Raw genomic sequence first — 24,765 nt, forward strand, 5'->3', positions numbered from 1 at the left:
GATCTTCAAGCAGTCCCTGGTTCTGTAATACGTTTCTTGCACAGGCTTAGGAAAACCATTACAGGTTCTGAGCTGTCTACGCCTCAAGACACACACACACACAAAGCTCAAGGGAGGAAATAATTTATTTTCTACCTACTTTTTAATCCATCTTTCATAGATAGCCTGAGTTAGGGTCTGTCTCTTTCAAATGTCTGCACAATACCTAGCAAAGCAGCTACTGGGATTGCTCAGTTCTCCTGTTTCATACCTGGAAATAATGTAAACTCCAAATATTTAAAAAAAAATAAAAGGGGGCGGGGGGAAAAGGAGAGAGTAAGGTTAAGAACTCATTTGCCTGTCAGCCTGGCCTTAAAAAGAAGTAACACAAATGGGAGGATGAAAGGAGAAAAAGGGAATCTCATCTTTACTATCCTGTAAACAACCTGTGAAAATGCCAGACAGTTTTCACAGTATTTCATCTAGCTCTCAGCTGTCGAGGGCAAGGCCTCTTGTGGGAGAACTTTGCTGGGTTTTGCTGTACTAGTTTGCTGGGTGGAAAATTCCATCTATTGACAATAGAGTTTATCATCTTTGCTTGTTTATCCAACTAAAAGTGAAACAAGGGAAAACACAGTCTTAGTTAATACTTACATATTTTCCTACTGTTTCTGATGGAAAGTAATTATATGAATCAAGTGTGGTTTTGTGGGCAGCTTGTTTTCATATAGGACACACCAAGATTTGAAGCCAGAAACTCCTCCCCACCAGCCAGCTGATGCAGTGACTGCTACGAAGCGCTGCCTGTACTGATATGATTCTGTAGCAACCTTGATCTGTGGTAGTCCTGGGCCACTGCCTCAGTGAACCGTATGGAGCCATCTGCTTTTGGTTGTCAGTAGTGCCAAGACTAGCATTAGCTCTGCTAAACCGAGACCTCTATCATTAAAGTAAGGTGGGATTCTTTTATAAAAATTGTAAGACAAAATACTGAAGAAACACAAATAAAAATGAGTGATAATTAATATACATCCAAAGTGTTGATTAAAATGTTTACATATGCAGATGAAAAAAACCCATACTTTATATATGCACACATGCATTTAAATAAACTTTATATACAATCACATCTACGTATCTATCTGTCTGAGCAAAAGTAAACACCTAAACAAGCAAAAACTTCCCAACTTCTGTTTTTTTAAACCCTGATTCAGAAAACAAAAATCTTAACTTATATAAGATATTCATTCAGCTGTCAAGAAGTGATAAAAAATTGACATAACTTTCAGCATCAACATCAGCCCTTTAGAAGTTTCTCCTTATGTATTACTGATACAGCATCACCAAAGATGTAAATTTATGGTGCTGACAACTGACTACATTTAATATAAAGTTTCTGACATTGTAGTTCTGGTAGAGCTTGGAAATTCTTAAATAAAACTCTCCTGAACTCTCCATGAACAAGGACAGCATTATGGACTCAGAGCTGGCTTTAGATCTTATGCACAGATATTTGCTGAAATATTCTGAAGTAGAAAAAACCCCACATATTTTAGTACAGCACACACTACTGGTCTCTACACAGTTCATTTTGAGGATGATTCCAGATGAGTCATGACACGGTTTCTGCTTTTTTGTTCTGCAAAAATAAAGCAAAGGCAGGATTTTTGTATTCATATAAAGCAAACAGATAATAAATGGATACATTTTTCAGTTGACCTTCTCATGCGAATTAGGAAATCGGAGCATCTTCTTTATGCCTTATTTTTTGTGCACACAAAGAGATTGAGCACTTCTGGATCCTTCTCCTTATGACTAGTGAAATACTTTTCCCATCAGTTTGCTGCTTCTTTTCTTCTAACTACCCCAAGGAAACCCTCTGCTTTCCTTGCTGAAGAAGGTCTAAACAGGGACATTCACCTCTGCCTATTCCTACACATATCTGCTACTAGTCAGCAGTGTAGGGTATACTTGTGTATGTATAAAGCAGAAACACACCTCATCAGTGACAGTTCTCCAGTGTTGGGAAAGCACGTGCCTAGAAGTTGTTTGTGGATAGTCAGGAAGACTGAAGGGAAAAGTAGGCGGTAGGTGGCAAGGAGAACCACAGCTATAACTTTTTCCTTTGAAACAGCCAACTCTCTTCTCTACTGGATCTCCTGATGGAGGAATCAAGTCTTCCTTTCCTCTCAGATATCGTACCACCAGGCTAGTAAGGACTACACTCAATGAAAAAGGAAAAAGTTCATTAGGCAAGAGCCCAAATACTAGTATTTTGAAACAGGTTTGAGGCCAGGAAAACCGCTTAGTCAATGTGGATGTGAAAAAATGGGGAGACAGTAAACAACCATCTCTGGCTTGAATGAACATCTGCAAGTTGGTTTCTTAGAAGGGGATCTTTCATAGATGTTTTCCTGGTGTGTTCCTCTTTTCTGCCTGAAAGATGACCTTAGCTATGTTACCATTTATGTCTGCTTTTGCAGCTCAGGCAATGCCAAGTGCCTCAGGTCTTCCAGCCAACTCTGTATTATTCCAGGCTAGTTACAATGTTCCTCTCCTGTAGTTTTTGTTTAAACCACCTCTACTGCATACACAGACAGCACAGCTGTGAGGGTAACATGATCGGCTGAGAAATGTTAATGGTAAACTACTAGGCTTGGTACAGAGGCTGGAGAGAGAAGCTCTTAAAAACAGTGCTGATATTTTAATTATAACGTAAAGATTTGCGAAGAAGCATAGAGAAATTTACTCCTACTCACCTGTAATTGAAAATATAAATAGTAATTAGCTGGTGTTGATTTCCCAGAGGTAAGTGTTTGCCTACATGTGATACTGCATGTGGCTGATGCAGCTGGCAGAGAGGCAGGCAGGCTATGGCCCCATGCTGCCTACCAATGTAGCTCATCAGATTGTGCTCATTGGAGACTGGCCCAGAGGAAGCTTAATTAACTTTCTTTAAAATTATAAACACTGAGGCCAACAGGTGAAATGCCAGAGCCTTCAGTGAGTTTTGGAATGTTACTAGCCTTATTTATTCAGAAAACTCTTTTTAAGGGGCCTTCATGAGAAGGTGGATGCTAGCCTGGTGACCCAGAGCCTCCCGTCCAGCCCAGTAACGTTTCTACAGCAGCAAGCAGTGGTAGGTGCTGAAGAGTTTTCTCTCAGCAGCACTGGCTGTGGCAGTGTGCTCCAGACACTTGCAGCACAGCCGTTACTGCTTAGTATTCAGGCATGGAGAGACGATGACAGGATGACCACGGTCAGAATCGCTCACTGTCTGACACAGAGTTTCTCAGTGTTGGATTACTGTGAGATCCTTATTTGCTTGTGGATGTTTAGGGAGAAACTCTGTGCAGACTTTTGACACCTGTTCTTAGCTAGAAGGGTGTAGGTCTTACATTCAAATAAGAAAGCCATTTGAGAGGTTATAATAATTTCAGCATTATTCAGAAGTTAAAAATTTTTGAAGAATTCAGCTAGCCAATGTTCTACACCTGCTGTTGTTTCCAGCAGGAAAAAATTACTGCTGTTGATATAGAAAGCCTCCAGCTCTCTTAAAAGCAAACGTAATGCTAGTGCCATAAATCTGCAGTCTGCAGACGGGACTGGTAAAACCATGGTTAGCTGATTCAGAAGGAAACAGCAGACCATGTCAGGAAGCCTGCTGTCGTAACTTTAACGTATTTCCAAGCTCTTTATTTTTCAGGATTCTTGATGTGACTGGAGTATTTTGGCATGGGGCGGGAGTTAGGAAAGGGGAGTGACAGGTGCTAGGGTATGATGGATTCTGGGTTCTGCTTGCAGGGGTCATTTCAATGGACAGTATATAGTTATCCCCAGACATGCACACATTTTACCCTTCACAGAATCACAGAATGGTAGGGGTTGGAAGGGACCTGTGGAAATCATCTTGTCCAACCCCCCTGCTTGAGCAGCTACACCTAGAGCAGGGGTCACAGGACTGTGTTCAGGCAGGTTTTGAATGTCTCCAGGGAAGGAGACTCCACAACCTCCCTGGGCAGCCTGTTCCAGTGCTCTGTCACCCTCACAGGAAAGAAGTTTCTTCTCATGTTTAAGTGGAACTTCCTGTGTTCCAGCTTGTGCCCATTGCCCCTTGTCCTGTCAGTGGGCACCACTGAAAAGAGTCTGGTCCCATCCTCTTGGCACCTGCCCTTCAGATATTTCTAAGTATTGATGAGATCCCCCCTCAGTCTTCCCTTCTCCAGGCTGAACAAACCCAGGTCTCTCAGCCTTTCCTCATAAGGGAGATGCTTCAGTCCCCAGATCATCTTGGTTGCTCTCCGCTGGAGTTGCTTGAGGTTCAAGTTGTGCAGTTATAAAATATGAGTAAGGCTGAAATAAACTAGGTTAACAATAAAAAAATAAACCAACTTTGTTAGAGTAGAGCACACAAGCATTACACAACCTTCTGCTTCTCTAGTGTTTAGCAGCTGTTTATTTGAAATCATTTTATGCCCAAGGTTAAGATTCCATTTAATGACAAGAAAATGTAGAAAATGTGAACTCTGGCCACAGGAGGTTTGAGGATAAACTTCACTGCAAGAGGTAGCTTTTTTTTTTTTTTGACTTCCCTTTCAGTTCTTTATAGAATATGCTGTGATGGATCATATATCACATCAACTTAAGTAGTAGCACAGCAAAACAGTGATTCAATAGATATTAAAACTACATAGAATACTGTGCTATGACTGCTACTGGATATATCTTATCCAAGAGCATATAAAAATATTAAGATCATGGTCCATAAATATTTATCTGGGGGAAAAATCCTGACAATAGAAGTCTTTTTAGTCTAGTAGACATGCATATCAAGAAAAATTCAGATACTGCTCTTCTTTTTTTTTTTCTTTAATAGAAGGAGTAATTAATCATTAGACTAATTTTTCCAGGGGATGTTCTGGCTTCTCTGTCACTTGGACTTTTGAAGTCAAGATTAAAATGTCAGCCTTGAAGAATTGCTGTAATCAACCAGAGCTTATTGGACTTGATGCCACAATATTTGCCTAAAACATCTCTGACTGTAATGAATAGGAAATTTAGCTAGAAGACCCTGTCTCTTCCTTTTGACCTTGCTGCATCTGGCTTTATGGTGTCAGTCAGAGCAAGCTTCTAAGGACTCAAAAGATACTTGAAAAGTGTTAAAGCTATGGACTAGAGTTCCTCTAAGATAAGGACTAGACAAAGTGCTGGGCAATGTGCTCTAGCTGACCCTGCTCTGAGTGATGGGGTTGGACTAGACAATTTCCAGAGGTCCCTCCCATCTCCGCTGTTCTGTTGTTCTGTAGTGCAGTACATTTTTTTCCAACCTCAATTAATCTTTAACCCTTAGGACCACCAGACCTCTGCGCATCCTCAAACTAAGTGAAACTGAGGATGCTTTCTTTAACAAGGACCCTCAGATCCTTCACTGACGCTCACTGTTTTCTAGACTGCAGTTTGACAGCTGTGGTAATAGCCTATGATGCCACTAAGTGGGCAGGCAAAACACACCTTCTGTCTATCGGAGCATTTCTGTCACTTGTTAATTGTTTAGCCTTTATTAGGTACTAAAGAACTTCCCTTCACGCCCAACAAGTGGATAGGCACAGGAATAAACCTACTAGTAAAATGGTAGAACAGCTGAGAAGATGAGGAGGCAATAATACAGGTCCCATCCAGCCCTGACAGAGACTTATTAAAGGTCTTATCAACTGATGCTGTCTCAAGTCAGTTTGTGGGTTTGGATACTGTTGAAAAGAGTCAGTAATTTTGTCTTGCCACAGGGAGCTGCATGGGTCATGGGCACAATGGGAGTTGTGCAGAACCTGACACCAAGCTGTCAGGCTGCTGTATGGTGTTGTGTCCCCCCTTGAGAGAGGAGACTGTTGTAGTGCCTGGTGAGTGTTACAGCTGCAGGTGGCACAATATGGTCTAGCTGGTTGATGTTTAAACATACTGGAAGCCCCCCAAGACCAAAACGCAAAGGACGTTATGCCTAACTGCTCTCCAAAGCACTTGGCTTCCTTGCTGGCATGGGACTCCCAGCAAGCATCTGGAAGCAGGTTATTTTCCCATGGCAGCTATCTAGAGTGTTAAAATGGAAGTTAATTTAATTCTGCAGTGGTTTACTGAAGGCAGTCTCCAATGATATATTGGTTTCACAGCATTTCCTTTTCAGCTATGTCTCTCAGGTAACAGTACGTCTAGATCTTCTAGGCTCCTTAAATAAAATAGATCTTCTCTATAAATCTTCGCTGTCCCCTGAAAATCCAGCATATGCCTGATGCAATATTTTTTACACCACAGATATTGTTACCAGGCAACCATCCCATGCAGCTTTGGCAGAACACAAACTTCTCCAGCCACTAACCCTTCAAACACCTGAACCAAGATGTGCCTACAGAAAACATCAGCGATCTAGGTGAAGCAATGCAGTAACAGAATTTGAAAATCAACAAATTATTAAGGACAATTGCGATCCATTAACACTGTGGTTACCATGCACATTTTCCAAAATATTGCCGCAAATGAGTGATGCTTACTTGCACATGAAGGTTAACTATGTTAACCTGAGGTAACCCCTCAGGTTACTGGTAATATAAATATTTTTATTATGGCAGGTTAAGTGCACTCTCTATGAAATTGGAAAAACATTCACAGCTTCTATCCCCAACGAGAATAAAGGGAGAGATGAAAGACTTGCCAGGTCCAACCAAATTCTCTCCCATCAAGCACTACAGGTAGTCATTTGGTTCAGCACAAAGCTGGTATAAAATTACCTACAGTGGCATTACTGAAAGGTCTTCCTTTTCACAGACATTAGAATAAAATCTATGTACTTTGCTCAGCTTCCAGATTTGTGGCTGTCAGGATTTTTGGAGTCTATGCTGCTACATGGGTAAGCAAAGGTGAAGGATCAACAGGTTTAACTCATTGGAACTCAGTTGGCTACAGCCAGTTGACATCTGCTGGGGACTTGTGGGGTATATTCATATACGTCCAGTGGATTAAAGTAGCAGAAAAAAAAACAGTAGATGGAGAAAGAGATCACAGTCCCTCGGTATAGATACAGTGACATTCCTACTGGAGGTCATGAGCATCAGCCAAAATAGGCCAATCAGGTAAGAATTTTCAACATGCGTTCCCACCACCTGAAAAGAGGCCATTTCCATCTAATCAGCCACCCCTTTGCTTCTCTGCTGGTCGGAGGAGTTGACATTCTACAGGAACACAGCTTGGTTCCTCACACGGAAGGGTCTTATGGTCCATCAAACCTCCACTTATTCCATAAGTAGAAATAGGAGTAAGAGATCTTTAAGAATGTGAACATAACTATATATAGTTACATTCATCAGGTTAAAAAAAAAGGTGGTGGAAACCAGCAGGTAGAAGATGAAGCTACTGGTACTCAAGGTCATCCATTTGCTCAATACTGGTGTCTGGTTTGCAAATGTAAATGTGCATCTATAAATTATAGTGTGCAGAGTCTTGCGTATACAGAAGCCTAGTTTGTCCTTTCACATGCAAATAAATATCCAAGAGCCAAGAACAACAGTGCCCAAGGTCCATTTGACAGTTATGTGATTGAAAAGGCTTGACAGGTCCAGTCCCTCAGATGCTGTAGATGCAGCATTCAAAAGTGTTTGAAGACTTCATAGCACATTGAAAAAGCCAGAAGATTAACGCTGACCAAATGAATGATTCAAAGGCACAAAATTCTCTTTCTCTTTGATTTTTTGAAGCCAATTCCAGGTAAAAAATTCCTAAGGAATAATCCTAGTTTCCAAAATGAACCAGTTGTCACAAAGAAAAGCATTTTAAATATGTTTATAAGTTTTGCCCTTTGTGTTCTTTGAGGAGAAGGAATCATTAACTAATTCTATTTTGATCTTTCACATAAAATTTCTGTGAATGGCCCTTCAGTGAATGCAAAAGGACAGGAAGAAAACTGTGTTTTTTCCTTCAGCATTTTTATCGTTCTAGGGCCTGCCTCCTGTCACCATGTATCATGTCTTAATGTGTGATTTGCACTGAGTTTGTGGATCCTGGCTTGAGACTTCATTGTACCACTTTTTATTGTCTGTTAATAAACATTTACAATGAAATCAATGGAACTGTACAAATAAGCGTGATCAAAATGAGTACCCTGCTTTTTCAGGATCCTACAATAACAGGTTCACATAATGATACAGGTATTGGTGCAGAAGTTTCCTGAAACTTCCTGCAGTGCTTTCAATCTATACACGACATATGTGTTCCCATTTTTTATTTAAAATCTTGCATATTTATGAGTCTCTTTTGCTGGTGATGTGCCAGGGTGCCCTGTTGCCAAGACAAACAAAACAAATTACAAAATTATCTAATTCTTTTCTATTTCATTTTAGTACAAAAGAGATCATTACAGTCTGGCTTGTTCACATAACAGGGCTATAGATTTTATCTCTGAATTCTATTCTGAATGTATTAGTTTAAATATGATTCTTCATGCAGAAATACCTGCTTTTAAGAGCTCTTCCTGTGGCATTAAAATTAATACAAACTGTTATTTAGAAGGTGGAACACTGGCAAGTTTAGTGTTTCCTTGAAGAATTGTCTTGTTTTAAAATGGTTTATGGTAGCACTGATGCCTGCTAATCTGGACACTGTGCCGTTCCTGCTCATTATTGCAAACAGGACCATAAAACTCAGCTAATAAAATGTTCTACTGCACAGATGAAATATTGTGAAAATCCAGACTTTATTTCCTTTATTTTGGGTGTCTGTCAATTCTAAAACTACACAGCATGCTTGCTTATCTTTGCTGTTAATTTTTACTTTTTAAAAATCACTTGTTTTCCCCAAATTCAGATCAAATAACTTTTTTTTACCTCATAGTTTTTACTAATTTATCCTGATCCAGTATTAAAAGATTGCAATATAAAACTATTCATTGTATTTTGTGGCTGTATGTAGAAGTAAAATTTTGAGACCCAATAAAAATCCTTCTGAAGATAAAGAGCACACAGTTAGAATATCAGGCCCCAGTGTCCTGAACAATTTGCATATTGGTAATTTTTAATTTATGAGTTTGCTTGGTATCTGCATGACTTTATCTTTTCATGGCATAGGATGAATATGCATGGAGATTATATTTACCCTGCAGTATCTGAATTAAACTCTTTCCTGCCAATTACCATCAAAGTTTAAAAAATAGGCCTAGTCTGCTCTGTAAGTGAACAAATTTCACGGGTAGATAAAAGTAATTTTTCCTGAGTTTAGTATGCAGAAAGTACTAATATTATTGTAATATTCAGAGTTCCTAATCAAATTAGGTCTTTGTTATACTGTTGCATAAACACATACACATTACTAATTGGAAATCCTTTTAAAATTGAAAACATTTTTCCATTTACATATTTTAGGAAAGGGGTTTCAAATTGGGTTTTTTTTCACAGTTTTTGTCAAAACTGCACAGCCACATTACATATGGATAAAGTCTTTGGTCAGAGTAACAAGAATTTGCTTAATTTTGTAGAGTTCCTCTGCAGTTCAAGTTGGGTAAGCGAGTCCAACGGTGGTGTGATCAGCTTTCCCCACTGATGAGGACACCGCTTACATCAGTCTCCAAGTTTTCCTGTGGATCTGTGTATTTAACATTCTTTTTCCTGGGAATTAAATGCACAAAATAACCATTTACCACTCAGGGTCCACTCAGCACTGTTTAGCCATCCAGAATCTCAGCTCTTGTTGTGGATAATGGAAAGGTAATCTGATAGATCACTTTCTGTTTCCTTTTAGGATACATGCTTTACAGCTTGTCAAGTATAATAAAGATATGACATGTGCAATAACCTTTTCTTTCTCTGTGAATAAAAATGTGTTATAATAAAATAGGCTGGCAGAGTTCCATCAACCAGAACACTTTCACAAGTAACTTGCTTCATTTAAAAAAGAAAGAAGTGGAGGAGGAAAAAATGTCAGTTTGTCTTTGAAACCAGGAATATGCAGGGTCTCATGACACTTCTTTTTTTTTTTCATAATTTAAAGCATCAATGCATCAATTAATATATTAATTTTTTTATCTAATTTGTATTTTAGATGTTTTCTTAATTAATTTTTGAGCTTTCTACGACATACATGACTCTGTGAATTGCATTAAAATGTGGTTAACTCTGCAGGTATCAAGCAGCTGTCAAGAAAAGCAAAGCAAACTTCCTAGGGAGCTCCAAATCCAGAGAGTATATGTTCTGCACAACTTTCATCTTCTGGCAAAACTCAGATCAAGATAAAATACTTGTCTGTCATTTTAAATAATAAGGAAAGTGTATTTATGTATTTTTCAAGCATGCATTTCTCTACTGTCTGCTTTCACCACAGAGGATTTGATTAACATCTGGTGTATTACATGCTTTTTCCTAATTCTGATTAAATTATAATGATAAAGAAAGAAAAAACACAGTCTACTAATGTTTTAGGGGCTTCTTACCTGCATAAATGATGGGGAAAACAACTTCCTCTGTCTTCCTGTGAGTTAACCTCGAGGTGGGAACACTTGTCATGAAGATTAAACTCTTGAGAAGAACTAACTTGTGTGAATACTCTGATACTTGACTTTCTACATTGTATCAAATCACTAGTCATGGGAATGCTGTAGCTTGAGTCTTCTTATTAATTCAATTGCTTCTTTTGGAACAGGCTGGTCAGAGAGGTGCTGGAGTCACCATCCCTGGAGGTATTTAAAAGATGTGTAGACGTGGCACTTTGGGACATGGTTTAGGAGGCATGGTGGTGTTGGGTTGATGGTTGGACTCGATGACCTTAGAAGTCTTTTCCAACCCTTATGATTCTATGATTCTATGATTTTTTCCCTCTGTCCCTTCCATTACTCCTCTTGCTCTCTTTGTTTTCTTTCTATTATACTCTGAGTCTTTAGGTACTTGCACGGTAAAATTACCAAGAGCAGTAATAAAGAGACACAGAAGTGCCTTGTGTTTCTGCAAGTTATCTTTATCTTTGTAAAAGATTTTTTTTCCATTCTTGCAAGCATAATTAATGAATGTTTTTAGGCTTGAAATGGGTTATAATAAGTGCTTGTTATTTTCCAAAAATATACCTTTAAAAATAATTATCATTGCTGAGAGAAGAAAATTACTTTGATATATAAGTATTAAAATGGGAAAAATATCAACCTGCACTGTATTCTCTGAAACAAGAACATGTAACTTCATGGTTGCTTTAAATGCCCTTATTACTACATGAAGTTTCAATGACACAAAGCTGACAGAAACATCCAAATGGATGCTGCAACAGACTCATCATCCTTTGTATGATTACCAAACAAAGCATTTCATATGAAAACAGGTGAATGTATAATTACAGAAGCACCTTAAGCACTCTGATTCACTAGTGTCTCAAAGAAGCAGTATGGTTCAATGGGTATGACATTAAATTGGTTATTATGAGAACCAGGTAATTTTCTCAGCTTTGATTGCAGTGTATTTTAGACACTTCATGTTTGAGGTTATTCATTTGTAAAATCGGTTTGATAATGCCTGTCCCTGCTCACATATCTATGATGGAACACTTTTAGCTACAGTACCTTCAAATAGTGAGGAGGTGTATAGATTTGTTGGAAAAAGGAAGACTTCTAAGGAGGACAATACTGAAACAGACTGATCTTTTTAGTCTTTTGGCTCAACAACTTTGCAATACTTAATGTAGAATTAATTTTCCAACTGAAAGTACTCCTAACTGTCGTGATCTGAGGTTTTTCAGCATTTGCTGTTCCTTAAAATAGTTTAATTTCCTAATAACAATTGAGGTGAATGTGGCAATTTCCTATGTCTGCCGTATATTCTCCTTCAGAAGGACCTGACTAGATTCTAACAGTATCTGCAAGAGTGGCCAGTCATACAAAATATAGTAAAAAATACAGTGGCAAAGTGGTTGCAAGAAGTATATAAACTAGCAATACAAATGAAAAATGAGAAAGTAGAGAGTACTTCCATGAATAATCATCAAGATAGTGCGTATGTGGATGGTTCAAAGTATATGGAGGTCATGTTGTCTTAATAATCTGGCTTAAAAGAATATGGTTTCATTGGTGAAAATATTATTTCTTCCTGCCTGTTACTGAATTGAAAGTTGTTTTGCTGGAATTCATTTAAATTACACATTATAAATGAGAGAGCCATCACTTATAATCAACCTCACAAACAGGTAGTAGCTGGTTGCCAGCTCTAATACTAACTACATATTTACTTCTCCAGAAATGTGCCTCTCTATGGCCTATGTACCATGCCTTAAGCCATTAAAGTCCTTAAATTCATCCTGTGCCCTGCTGTCCTGTTTAGGGATGAATTGTGTCAGGTCTCTCTGTTCAGAGCAGGTGGACACAGCTTGTCTATCAGGACTTCCCTGTGGGAGAGAACAACTCTCCTATACCATGCACAAAACTGTACACCTTTACTATGACAGAAGATTTTCCCCTAAAAAAAATCTCTGAAGCTCACCAGGGCAGGATGAAGAGTTGCTTGGTTAACAAGAGGCTATGCATCATTCTCTGAGATTAAAACTAACTTTATTTGCTAACTGAGACTCTTCAGCTGGGTTACTGCTTGGTAATTATAACAGGTAATAAAAACTGGTTTACAATCTCTCCTGTGAAATGTGTCACTGCCTTTTTAGAAACCTTGACTGATACTCAGTCCCTTTAAAGGCACAAGCAACATTCAATCTTCTGTAGCCTCGAGGCAAGTATTATGTTTGACCTTAGGAGAAGTGCTTCAAGGACAGCAGAAGGGTTTTTCATAGCAATCTTGGTGTATTTCAGATCTAAGTTGAAGGGAACAACCCTTAAGGGTATAGCAGCATATATCTGCCTGCCTACTGAGGTCCTGACATCTCTGCAAAGGTGACCAGTTAATGCCAATTACGTGATATGCATCTCACACCCAAAGAAGGAAAAACATCAGCTCATTTTCAGTGAGTCATCAAACATTCAGGAGTGGATATTAAACTTCACTCAACTCTGAGGCAGAACGGATCCAGAATTACATAGCTGCTTGCAGCAGACGCCTTTGCCGCCTGGTGAAGGGAAATACAGGAGGACTTTTGGCTGCAGGGACCCCTGGGGCCCCTGGTTCACCGCTGCATACAGCTGTGCTCCAGAGCCTGGCCACAGCCATCACCTAAGCACCGTGGCACAGTGACGAGCAGGCACAATGGAGCACAACCTGCTCCCTGCCAGTGAGCCCTTCCTTTCTGCACCACGTGTAAGGGACTGATATGGTTATATTATACTTCACAGCTCCCCAAACATAAATCCTCCCTGAGGCTCTGGGGAGGAAAAGGAGGCAGCTATTATGAATGGAATGATAGCATGATAATGAAATACACAATGCCAGAGGTACCTTGGAAAGTTATGAAGCACTTTGATTTTTTTTTTCCAAAGATGAAAGAAACAAAAGTTCCATATAACCAATAATTTAGTGTGAATTGCTTTCCAATTGTTTTAATTTCACTCAACATGCTAGTTATTTTCCTACCCTTCCTGTTGGATATTTCAGCTATTTTCAGGAGATAAAAGATGTTTCACTCCAAAGAAATTGAAGAAGCTCTTTTATTGTTATAATTTTTAACAGCAGATAAGTTAAATGAAAATAATTCCAGAGCCAGACTGTCTTGAAATCTGTATGACAGAAGTAATGAAATTACTTTTTCAAAAAGTCTTCATAAATCACAGTGTCTGTCCACTGCTAGACTGAGAAAAAACAGAGCTAAAAATTAACATTTTAAGAAGCTGTCTGTTTCCTACTTAGAATTTAAGGAGTTCTGGGGCAGCATATTACCGGGTCCAGGTTTTTAATTTCTCAGTTATAATCTCAATTTTTACAGTGCTGCGTTTCCATTACAGATGGTGGAAATTATTGCTTATGACTCTGTACAAATACAAGATTGTTCTGTCAATCCTTCTTTAAGAAGGGTTGCTATTTTTTTTTTTTACCATGGCTGAAAAACCTGCAAAGTATAAAACTTTACATGAGAAAGAAATTTTAAAAGAAAAAACCCACATGTTAAATAGCTATCATTTTGGAAAGTGATGATTTAATGAAGAACAGGATGCTTTTCAGTTTATATTTAGAGACTATAACAATATTTGTGCACAAATTTATAGAAGATATGGAAAATAAAAGGTGAGTTTCTGTCTTTCTAGTTTGAAGTATGCCATTTTCAATGATGTAAAGATTTCCTCCATGAAGTAAAGCAGAAAGTTGTAATTAACCTACAGAATATGTAAGTCTGATTTTTTTAAAACAAATAAACATATATTAATACTTCATGCAAATAAGATTAAACATATCAGAAATCAACTGTCTGTTATTCTGGTATCCTTCAAAATATTCTGATACTTGTTTTTCTGAAAACTTTTCTGATGTTAAAGTTCACTTTTTGAGGCTGTGATACAGCTAGAGACAAGCTGTTAGACGCTGGCTATCAGACGGAATTGTTGCTATGTTGAATCAAAGTGACAGTCAAGTCATTTGAATTCACAAAGAAAATGTGCCGATGCTTGGAAAGAAACCAGCCAGATGTGGCAAAAGGGCCCCAGGTGAAGAGCACAGTGACTGAGGTCTGAACAACACACTGGTCCCAGTCAAGTGGTCTGAGACATGTCTTCAGAAGGAGTTCAGCTGCATTTAGAAGCGTCACTGCAGGAAAAGCGCGTAGAAGAGGGGGTCCCTGTCGGTATGGTGAACTGCCGACGGCACAGGAGGCAGCGCGTGGAGAGGCAGGTGCTGGTGCCTGAGAACATGGGGGTGGGAAGTGAGGAGGAAGGATTTGTAAAGCTAAGCAGAATTGCGTGCATGGGAAACGAAGGTGCTGCATTATGCTGCGTGTAGGTTAGTGTGATGGTATATTTCCTGAAGAAGGAGACTCTACAAGTAAAGTGAGGACTATACAGATGCACTAAATACCAGATACTGGCAGAAACAAGGAGTGAATGAAATGCTTCCTCAGAGATGAACAAAAACACATCTTACTCAGAAACAAAGACTTACTGGACACTATTTAATGGTGTAGATAGTTGGATGTGTTTCTTATTAGTACAATATAATAGACTGTCATAGGACAATTTTGTATACATAAAAAGGGAAGACAAAGCACATATATTCCCTGAAGAGTTACAAAATGAGGAGCACAGTGAAGAGGCTGAGTACTTATTTTCCAGCAGGAGTGTAAATTTGAGTTGATGGACTCTACTCGTAACTTTTATAGCTGTAATAAACTTTTCCACTGTAAAATCTGCTTATGGACTTAATCTTTAAGGATCCCAAACACTATATGGTGAAAATGGGAATAAGCATGAGACCACCTACATCTAGTTTTGAGGATGCATGCAAACAACAGTGTTCATATTAAGATAAGAAGAAAATAATTCTTTTTTTCCAAGCTCACAGCCAACATAATAGCATGCAGAGTGGTTTCCTTAACAACTGCAACATGTAAACATGTCTCAGTTGATAATGGAAAAAAAATGGTCCCCGCTCCGCTCTGTGGTGGGCATGAGCTGCATCTATTAGTTTAACTTGAAGATTGAACATGTCAAGTGAGAATTTCAGAAAGAAAACAAAAAACTGGGTTTGGCAGAGAAACGGTGAACTTAAAACTACGTCCCTGTCATGTACGTAGTAGTGCAGCAAGAATCCAGGCCTCTGAATTTCAGCTGAATGATCTGGAATGATTCAGTAAATCTTCATTCAGTTGATCTGAATGATCAAGGAATGATTCAGTAAAGTTCCATTCATTTGGGTGTGTGCATTCCCTAGAGCAATTAGGAGTGGTATGACTTGAGAATAGCTTTAAATCATGATAAAGTTCTAGCTGAAAATGGATCTACATTTAGTTCCCAAATGAAAAATTGCATCAGAAAACAGGTAAGGAGATGGAGTTTCCTGAACTGAACTTGTCCTGTGCTTGCCAGCGGGTAGCATGAACCAGAGCCAGAGAGGCTCCTGACAATGAACAAACTCAACCTGCCTACCCAGCTCTGAAAGGCAGAAGCCAGGTAAATTCCCTGAGTTTCAGAGAACAATGGAGCAAGAAAAAGAGGGGATAAATGCTGATAGCTGCTATTTGTGAAGGTGGCAATGAAATCTCCCTAGCATTTATTTTCACACAATTGTAAAAAACTGGGGGGAACTAAGCTCACAGAAAGAGAAGCTTTAGGCATTTCTTGGGGAACTTGGAAGAAGAGGGTATAACTACATTTCATGAATATCCATTCAGGAGTACTTACTCCAGTGCAGGCCAAAAAGGACAGTTAAAATGCTGGAACCACAAACGAAGATTTTGGCAGCAGCCAGGCTTTAGACTTTGGTCTTGATTTTAGTGTTGGCAGTGGCACATTTGCTGTCAGCCATCAGAAAAAACAGTCCAGTGAACTTGTACTGTTCTGCTTTTATCTCTCTAAAGGAGCACAAAGACAGTGCAGTTCTGTACCTGCAGGACCTTTTCCTGACAATCTTCCTCTGACAGCTAAAGACAACTGCGGAAACAGAAATCCTTCATTACAGGCAAGGTACGTTATGCACTTTTGAGACAGAAAGAAACAAAGACCAAATTATGCTTTACTAACACAGGAAACTCAAGTTAACTCTATGAACGACTGCTGCAGGAATTCAGGTAACAATAACAAAAAGTTTGCTAGGAAGGCCACTAGCAGGGTTCTGTGCGTAGCATCAAGGTACAGTAATGAAAGCATGGAAAACTAAAACCTATTTCCATGGGCCAGCTGGCCACAAAATGGAAGTGTTTGATAAGACTTATGCAGGAGCTATGCCAGAAGCAGCACCTGCCATCCATGCCAATGTGCTACAGAGCCCTAGAAACAGCAGCAATCTGGCTATGCAGAGAAAAAAAAATAATAAAGAAAACAATCAAATGTACTTAGTTCTGACTGAGGTCTATTCCCCATAGCCAGAAGTGGTGCATGTAATAGCAACCTCTGCTATGAAAACATCTAAAATGCAGTGAACCATACTTACTACTTACAGGTTGCAAAACTCAGTATAACACTGGAGATCTACTGTCTATCACCCAGTGTTGTATGAGCTGGGAGAGCATTTGGGGGACACATTGACAGGAACTCTGGTCAAAATTGAGACAAGACATTGTGATGAAAATATCCTGTTTCCGTGTAAATTTGCTCCGCAGACAGTGCCAGTGGTATTACTTTTAAAATGCCAGCTGTGGACCACATTTAATTACTAAGACCCAGGTAACCAAGAGTGCTGGAGTACAACCAAGTAGGAAATAAAATCTCTGAATACTAAAAAAAAATCATAATATACATTCAGTAGGAATTGCTGCATAAGGCAGGCAGTGCTGCTATACCATTACAGAGGAAGAACAGAGTAGAGAAAATAGCTGTTAAAGGACATACTGTTACTTGTAATCTATTTAACAGAGATCAAAGGGAAAGATAATGAAGAGTTGTGTTTATCAATTGCAATCAGACGGAGATTTGCAGAGGTTACAAGATGAGGCTTCTATGGCTGATAAAAGGGGTTATAGCTTTTGTTCGCTTAAGGAGGACAAGAAGAGGTGGTGTCAGAAAATGATCAACAAGAAGAAGAAAACAAAGCACTTTGGGGAACTGTTTCATAGTTGCATTAAAGAATCAGGGAAAAAAACCTAAAACCTTACTTCATCATGAAGAACACCAGACATTGAGAATTTTCCAACTTAAAAGGTAGACTTTTATTGCAGTTTTTGATTTGTTCTTTTTCAGCCTAGTTTCCTATTCTCTGTGTCTCCAAGCATACATATCTGTTGTCTATAATAAATTCTGAATTCTTTTGCCAGTTTAAATCAGATTTGCCAAGGGAATACAAGGTTTGTATGTGGTGCATTCTTATGACAGACTAAAAACAGGCAGCCAGCTATGAATGTATTAATATGTCCTGTGGAAAAGACTGCAGTCTGAGATCACTGCTTTTTGGTTAGCCCTGAATCTACATTAGTGTTTGTGCAAGAATCACAAAGTCAGTAAAACTAGACGGCCTTGATTGCTGCCCACTGAACTACCTGAGGGAAGATATTGTTTGAACTGGGGAATATGCATCAGGGGGAACAAGCCATGCTGCTGCTTTTGAGGTTTATGTATTTGCTTATTCTTGCTTGCAAGCTTGAGGGCTCCAAGGAAGCATGAGATCGAGGCTGAATTTTCCCATTTTCTGCTTTAGATTTAAGCTTCTTGAAACAAAATGTGTTACATTCTGTTAGTACTGTCTTTGTAAAGCTTTTATGATCTGGTTTCTGCAGAGTTTAATAGTAGCATTTACTGTTTAATATTCTAGCCACATTCAGAGACATTAATATTTCCTCTTTGTTGGCGTTTTTCCATTTTGTAAGGTGACATATGCCACTGAATGTAAATAATATGTACCTTTTCTCTGGAGTCCCCTTCAAATATACCAGGCATAGTATTCAGGCACCCTTTTCCCTCCTTGTTGTCCACTTACAGGTTCAAATAGAAATAGTTAACCTTTTAAAATCTTATTGTAAGCTTGCACTATATAAAAACTACACTGAAAGCCATCCTCTTTCCAGATACTAAGGCCTCATATCAATAGTGTTTTACTGCTGGAATCTATGCAGAAGAGCAAATGGTGGTGTGTCGTGTTCATCTTGTATACTTAATGGCAGGATATGGGTACTGTTATTCCCTTGACTGAGGTATTTTAGTCCTCAGCTAAACCATATTCCTCCTTCACCAGGGAAGTAGAAGTTCAAAGGCTTGCTCCACTTGCCTCAGAACAGAAAAGCATTTCTTTACCACCAGGTTTGATTTAAAGCCCTTTGCTGCTTTCTCCAGATTTCAGACAAATCTGTTTCATTGTAGCTCAAAACATCATAACTTCCTCTAATTACTTTCTTCAGCTTTCTTGTTTCCCTCATCTTTTGGACTTTTTCCAGGTATTTTGCTGAAATAACCAATTGTAAGTCTTCTACCTTCCAATTATAAATGACCAAATATTTTACAGTTTTTTAAAGGTCAGATATGTGAACATTTTCCTGAAGAAATTAACCTACTTCCAGTAAGTTGGCCAAGGGATAATTGAATTCTGTCTGTTACTGAGAAAGGAAATACTTCTCATAGAGGCATCCTGAAAAATGTTTTCACTTTACACTTGCATTTACCTCCAGTAACTTCTATCTCTTCATGACTTTCCCTGCCCCTTTTCTGATCATACGCTGCTGGCCCAAATACAGTTTCCAAGACTTTGGAAAGCAAGTCTTAGGTTTGGGTTATAGGACCAGTGAAGGACACTAGCTCCCTCTGAAAGGGTCAATTTATGATCTAATAATAGACCAGCTATTACATATGAAACTATACATTTTCTATGAAGAAATTGTTTCCATACAGAAAAAGCTACAAATTCTTGGCAGTATGCATTTGTTGATAACCCTCCAAAACATACTGTTTTAGTGCTTTATTTTTAAACATATATGATTCAAAGTGCTTTGAGGAACCCATAAAAACTTCGGAGGTTTTGTTCAGATTAAATTTCCCAAAATTTCTGGTCAATGAATAGGTCCTCAGCATTACCATTAGGCTACAGTATACGAAAGCTTTCATGTGACATGTGCCGTTCACCCTGGCTGCATCCAAATTAGAAACACCACAGTATGAGATTCCTAACTCATTTATTTCCTTTTTCCCCTGTTGTATTTCAAACAGCATTCAGACATGCAAAGACATTTAAAAATGAAATCCAATAAAAAACTAATTAGCTAACACTTCTACAGCCCTCCAAGGGTCCAGTTTTGTTTGAGCTAAGGGGAAAGGTTTCTATTTTAGACTGAAATGACACCTACTTCCGTAAGTGAATCAAGACTGAGTCAGTAGACAGTGTAGCTATATCCACTCAGTCAAGACCTAATTAAGGTATATCCTGATGGGAATACTTAAAAAAAATTTAGAGGAAAAAAATGGGGGTTATATTTTGATGAGATCATGTTTTGATTAAATACATCAAAACTCATAATTTCTGTTCTGCAGGAAATAGTGAACTCCTAAAATTACTTCTATTTTAAATGGAACCTAAATAAAATAGTTTTGTCCTCCCTGCAAAATAGCTTTCCAAAGTCATTTGTACCTGAGTACCCAATATGTCCTTTGGGATTATCCAAATTTTAATTTTGTATCATCTTTCATTTTATAATGATTGCATTTATTATTTTAGGTGCTTTTCTAGTATTTCAGTAATACAGTATATGGTGAAGCATCTCCTTATGTGTTGTCTGTTTTGCTAGTGTCAAGCTGCTTCATTAAAATACAAGTGGAATAATGACTGAGAAGATATTTCAGTACTGAAGAGCAATTGCCCATCATGATTTGAAAAGTAAAATAAACTAGTAAAATCATATTCCAGATATTTTGCTAACCATCCATTTCACCAGTAAAAATAGACATGCATAAAACTACCATTTCATTAAAAGTAATATAAAATTATTTAGAGATACAGTTAAGTTTTGAATTTAACACATTTCAGTATTTTACAAACCAATCTGTTAGAGGAACCCTTTTCGTTTAAAAGTTTTTCAAGGTTTGTTCTGACATAGGTTTGAGAGTCTGAAAAATGGTTAAATAGAAAACTTTCCTGATGAAAAATGAGATGAGAACCCACATTAATACACAGCACTGTCACAATGTCAGCTTAAAGAAAGCTAAAAGTTCACCACTGTGTGTGACTGGCAATTCTGACACATGGAAAAGAAGGTAATTCACCAACCTGTTAAAAAAATTGTAACCAAATACATCTGTACCCTCTGAAAAAGTCCCGCTCCTTGACTCTCCTACTGGCCATAGCCAGCAGGCTGGAGGCTGCCTGGCCTAAGCACGCACAGTAACCCTTTGGTAAATCTGATAAATCCAGCTAGCTGGGTATCTTAATTAACTATATCAACTCAAGAAACTGTTGCATTACAGGAGATGCTTTTACAATCTCTGGTTTATGGACCATTTCTCATCTATCAAGGTGAGAACCTTCTTCTCCTGAAGTCCAAAATTAGCAGACAGCAGGCTTCTAAGGGGATGCCCTGTCTTGAAACCTCCTAGATTTCATAACCCCCTTTTAACATCAGATCGAAATGAGGAATTGTGATGTTTCAGAGCACTGTGTTTTGTAAAAAATCTGCAGGTGTGTCTCTGCGATGAGAGGCTGTGGCTGTGGAGAGTTTCAAATCCTTGATCTGTGTCAATATCTGTGTCAAGGGAACACAACAGGTAGACCATAGTTTTCCCTTTTATAATTTCAGCTGCCTTTTTTTTATTATTAATATTAAACAGACAAACAAAAAAAGCAACAAGAAAAAAAACAATCTAATATTCTGAGGGGAGCAACAGACACAAAACACTTCGAACCACTGCTTCAAGCTGGCTACTTTTCAACATTCCCAAATATCTCTTCTGATAGAAAGAAAGGGCCATAAACCCTCAAAAATTAGAGTGACGCTAAAAGTATCTGCTGAATTATAAACTCCTAAGAAACTGTACGATGCTATAGTATCATATGGTTCACTGCTATTCCAATTTGAAAGAAAGGATGAGAGGATAGTTAGTGTTCAAACACACATGGGAGTTTGACACTAACATTTTTCTTTAGAAGACTTAGTATATAGATTTGGTCCTGGCTTTTTCTGTTTGGGGTTTTTGGGTTTGGGTTTGGGATTTTTGTTTTTTTGTACTTGACAATATTGCCTTCAATATACCATTCACAGAAAAATCTCAGTCTTTTGAAGAACACCTCTGCTTTTCCCTTGTATCTGAGCAAATTTCAGCTGCTCAGTAGAAAGGCTTGGAATAGATCCTTCATGTCTGCTTTTTCAGGTTTTTACTTCTAGATGAATGTTAAATTTTAGGGAGCAGAATAGCAATGACAGCATAGAGAAATAGTGATTGATGAAGGATTATTACAACAAAATGTTATTACATTATGCTAAATTCTTGATGAAAATTACATTGCAGAGATTATTTTCTCCAGATGAATATAAAAGAAATATAATCAGAGATCATATGTATAGTGAATATGACTAAATGAGCCTGTTATTCACAAAAAGCAGTTGCTTAAGCACATATTAACTTCCCTAATTATTTAACAAACCCTTTATAAATGCAAATATTCACAAACTTTAAATAATTCTTGCAATTAATAATGCTTTGACTGTGAGACAAACAGAATAAAACTCTGAATATTTGCTTTTTCTGTTTGTAGTTTTCAGGACATTTATCCTCATCATTTCTGAATGCAGATAAGATTTGCAAAATTCTGTTCTGATAATAGGCTCTGATCTTTCATCACCTATATCTACAGCTTTAAAATTCTTGATTCTTCCTGATAGCAGCGAACTGTGGTAGCAGAGAGCTCAGTATGGATTATTCAGAATCTCAATTTTTTGCTCAGGTTTTCATGACTACACTGAACTCCGTACTGCTATGAAAACATTACAGGCAATACCCATGTCAGTGCAATGCTTGCTTGTTTAAGTCTATGCAAACATCAGTCAGAGCAGTGGCTGTAGTGGTCTTCTCCTGAAAGGACAGCTGTGTGAACAATTATTTCTTTCTGAATGATAGTTGTTTTCCTCCTTTGCTTTGGACTATTAGGAGAAAACTTTCTCCAGTATTCAAAGCTTTACAATCTATTTTAAGAACAGGTTGTTCTTTTGTCTAAAGATCTACTTGTCACTAAAGTAACACTACATTGATCCTCTGGAAACCACAGATATTTAGATAACTGTAGATATTTACTAGTATTCCCATTTTTCAATGATTATACAGTAGATGTGGAGAATAAACAATTTTTCTGCTGTAGTAAGGCAGTGTGAGATTTTTGGTGCCATGCTCCCTGCTTCTTTACTCTGTTACTGAAAAACGTGGTAAAATCAGAAACAACTCTTTAACACCAATTTAGTACTAAACAGCAGGCATTCTTTATTCACGGCGCCAGATGCGTGGGGGATCGCTCCTCCTAACGTGCATACCTTACACATCTTTCCCATACAATTTATAGATCAAAAATTTACATATTCATACATATTCATTATTGTCCTTTCTACTGATTGGCACCAACCTGCTCACTTCACATGTAAATTATTGCGCAGACTCAGTTGTCCTTTCCCATTGTTCTCTTCTGAGTAGGTGGTAATACTAGGGTCGGTGGTCCCTGAGTCGGTGGTCGTGATCTCCCCCTGCTGGAACTACCTTTTACCTTCTTGGCTCTTAATCTTGGCAGTCCTGGCCAGTTTTCTCAGTCCATTACACGAACCATCTTTTGTCATCCTTTTGACAGAAGCACATTGTCTATTGTTTTGTTCACGTTAATGATGACCTAGGGACTAAAATACAGATCAACAGATACACTGATTCGTACACTCCATGTTCCCATAATATAACAACATCTCTGGTTGATTAATTTCATCAGTCTGGTTACAACTCCATCTCTGGCTTTTGTATAACAACTGTTTTTATTACTGATCTGCAGAAGCAAATCACATCACATTAAACCAAATATTGCACTCACCTTTTACAATCCTAAACAAGCTATAAGAATTCAGGCTAATAGGAACAGTACTTAAAACCCATATCCACTCTTTATCATTATTTCTCTTTCCTTTACTGAGTGTTACCTTCACCTATGTAGCTCAATATGAAAGGAAATGGCCTGGGAATTTGGAATAAGATTTTTGGTTTGGAGTTCACTGACCATTTTTCAATGAGATGGAGCACTGCACCCTTCGGTCACGTGCCTTGGCCGTGGGCAGTGATAGTGTTCTGACTGCCCTGTTCTGGCTTCTTAGTGCTTTATAGTGAGAGATGTTTCCTTTGAATAAAGTTCTTGCCTCAGAAGAGCCACAAACTTGTCACATCCCTATGCCAACCTTAATCTTACATGACAAGTTATCATTAATCCTGTGTGTAATACATATTATCAATCTCAAATACTCAGCACCACTCAAATTTACTGAAAAGAGGGCAATTGGAATACACTGACTTACATTCTATGACAAAAAAAAAGCTTGAAATCTGAAGCAGCTCAATGTGTAATTTTTTTAAATGACTGGTGTTCTTAGTCTAGAATAAATTATATCTAAAAGGGAATTCTGAGCTTAGTCTCTTGGAATTGATACAGTCTTGCAAATCTCAAAATATCTTGTAAATTTTAATCCTAGACACATAAAATGAAGTAAAGATCAGCTAACAAACCCATGAATTGATGACGCTTATACAAAGAATAAGGAAATAAGAAGAAATGCATTGTGTATTCTTTGTTTGTCAGATGACTTTAGCAGATGAAAAAAGAAAACAGATTTTTCAGAGTGGTAGAGAGAGAATTTTTCAAGATTCTGGGAAGACAAACAATGATAAGTGTAAAAAAAAATGTAATGGTTTTGGCTGGGATAGAGTTAATTTTCTCACTGTAGCTGGTATAGTGTGTTTTGGATTTAGTATAAGAATAATGTTGATAACACACTAATGTTTTGGTTATGGCTAAGCAGTTTCCTAAGTAGGTGCTAAGTGTTGCTAAGTAGTGCTTATACTAGTCAAGGACTTTTCCAGTTTCCCATGCTCTGCCAGGGGCATAAGAAGCCAGGAGGGCCGGGGCAGAGCCAAGACACCTGATCCAAACTGGCCAAAGGGATATTCCATATCATAGAATCATTAAGGTTGGGAAAGATGTCTAGGATCATCAAGTCCAACTGTCAGCCCAACACCACCATGTCTTCTAAACCATGGCC

Source organism: Phalacrocorax aristotelis, chromosome 1 (assembly GCF_949628215.1).
Source record: "Phalacrocorax aristotelis chromosome 1, bGulAri2.1, whole genome shotgun sequence".
NCBI lineage: Eukaryota > Metazoa > Chordata > Aves > Suliformes > Phalacrocoracidae > Phalacrocorax > Phalacrocorax aristotelis.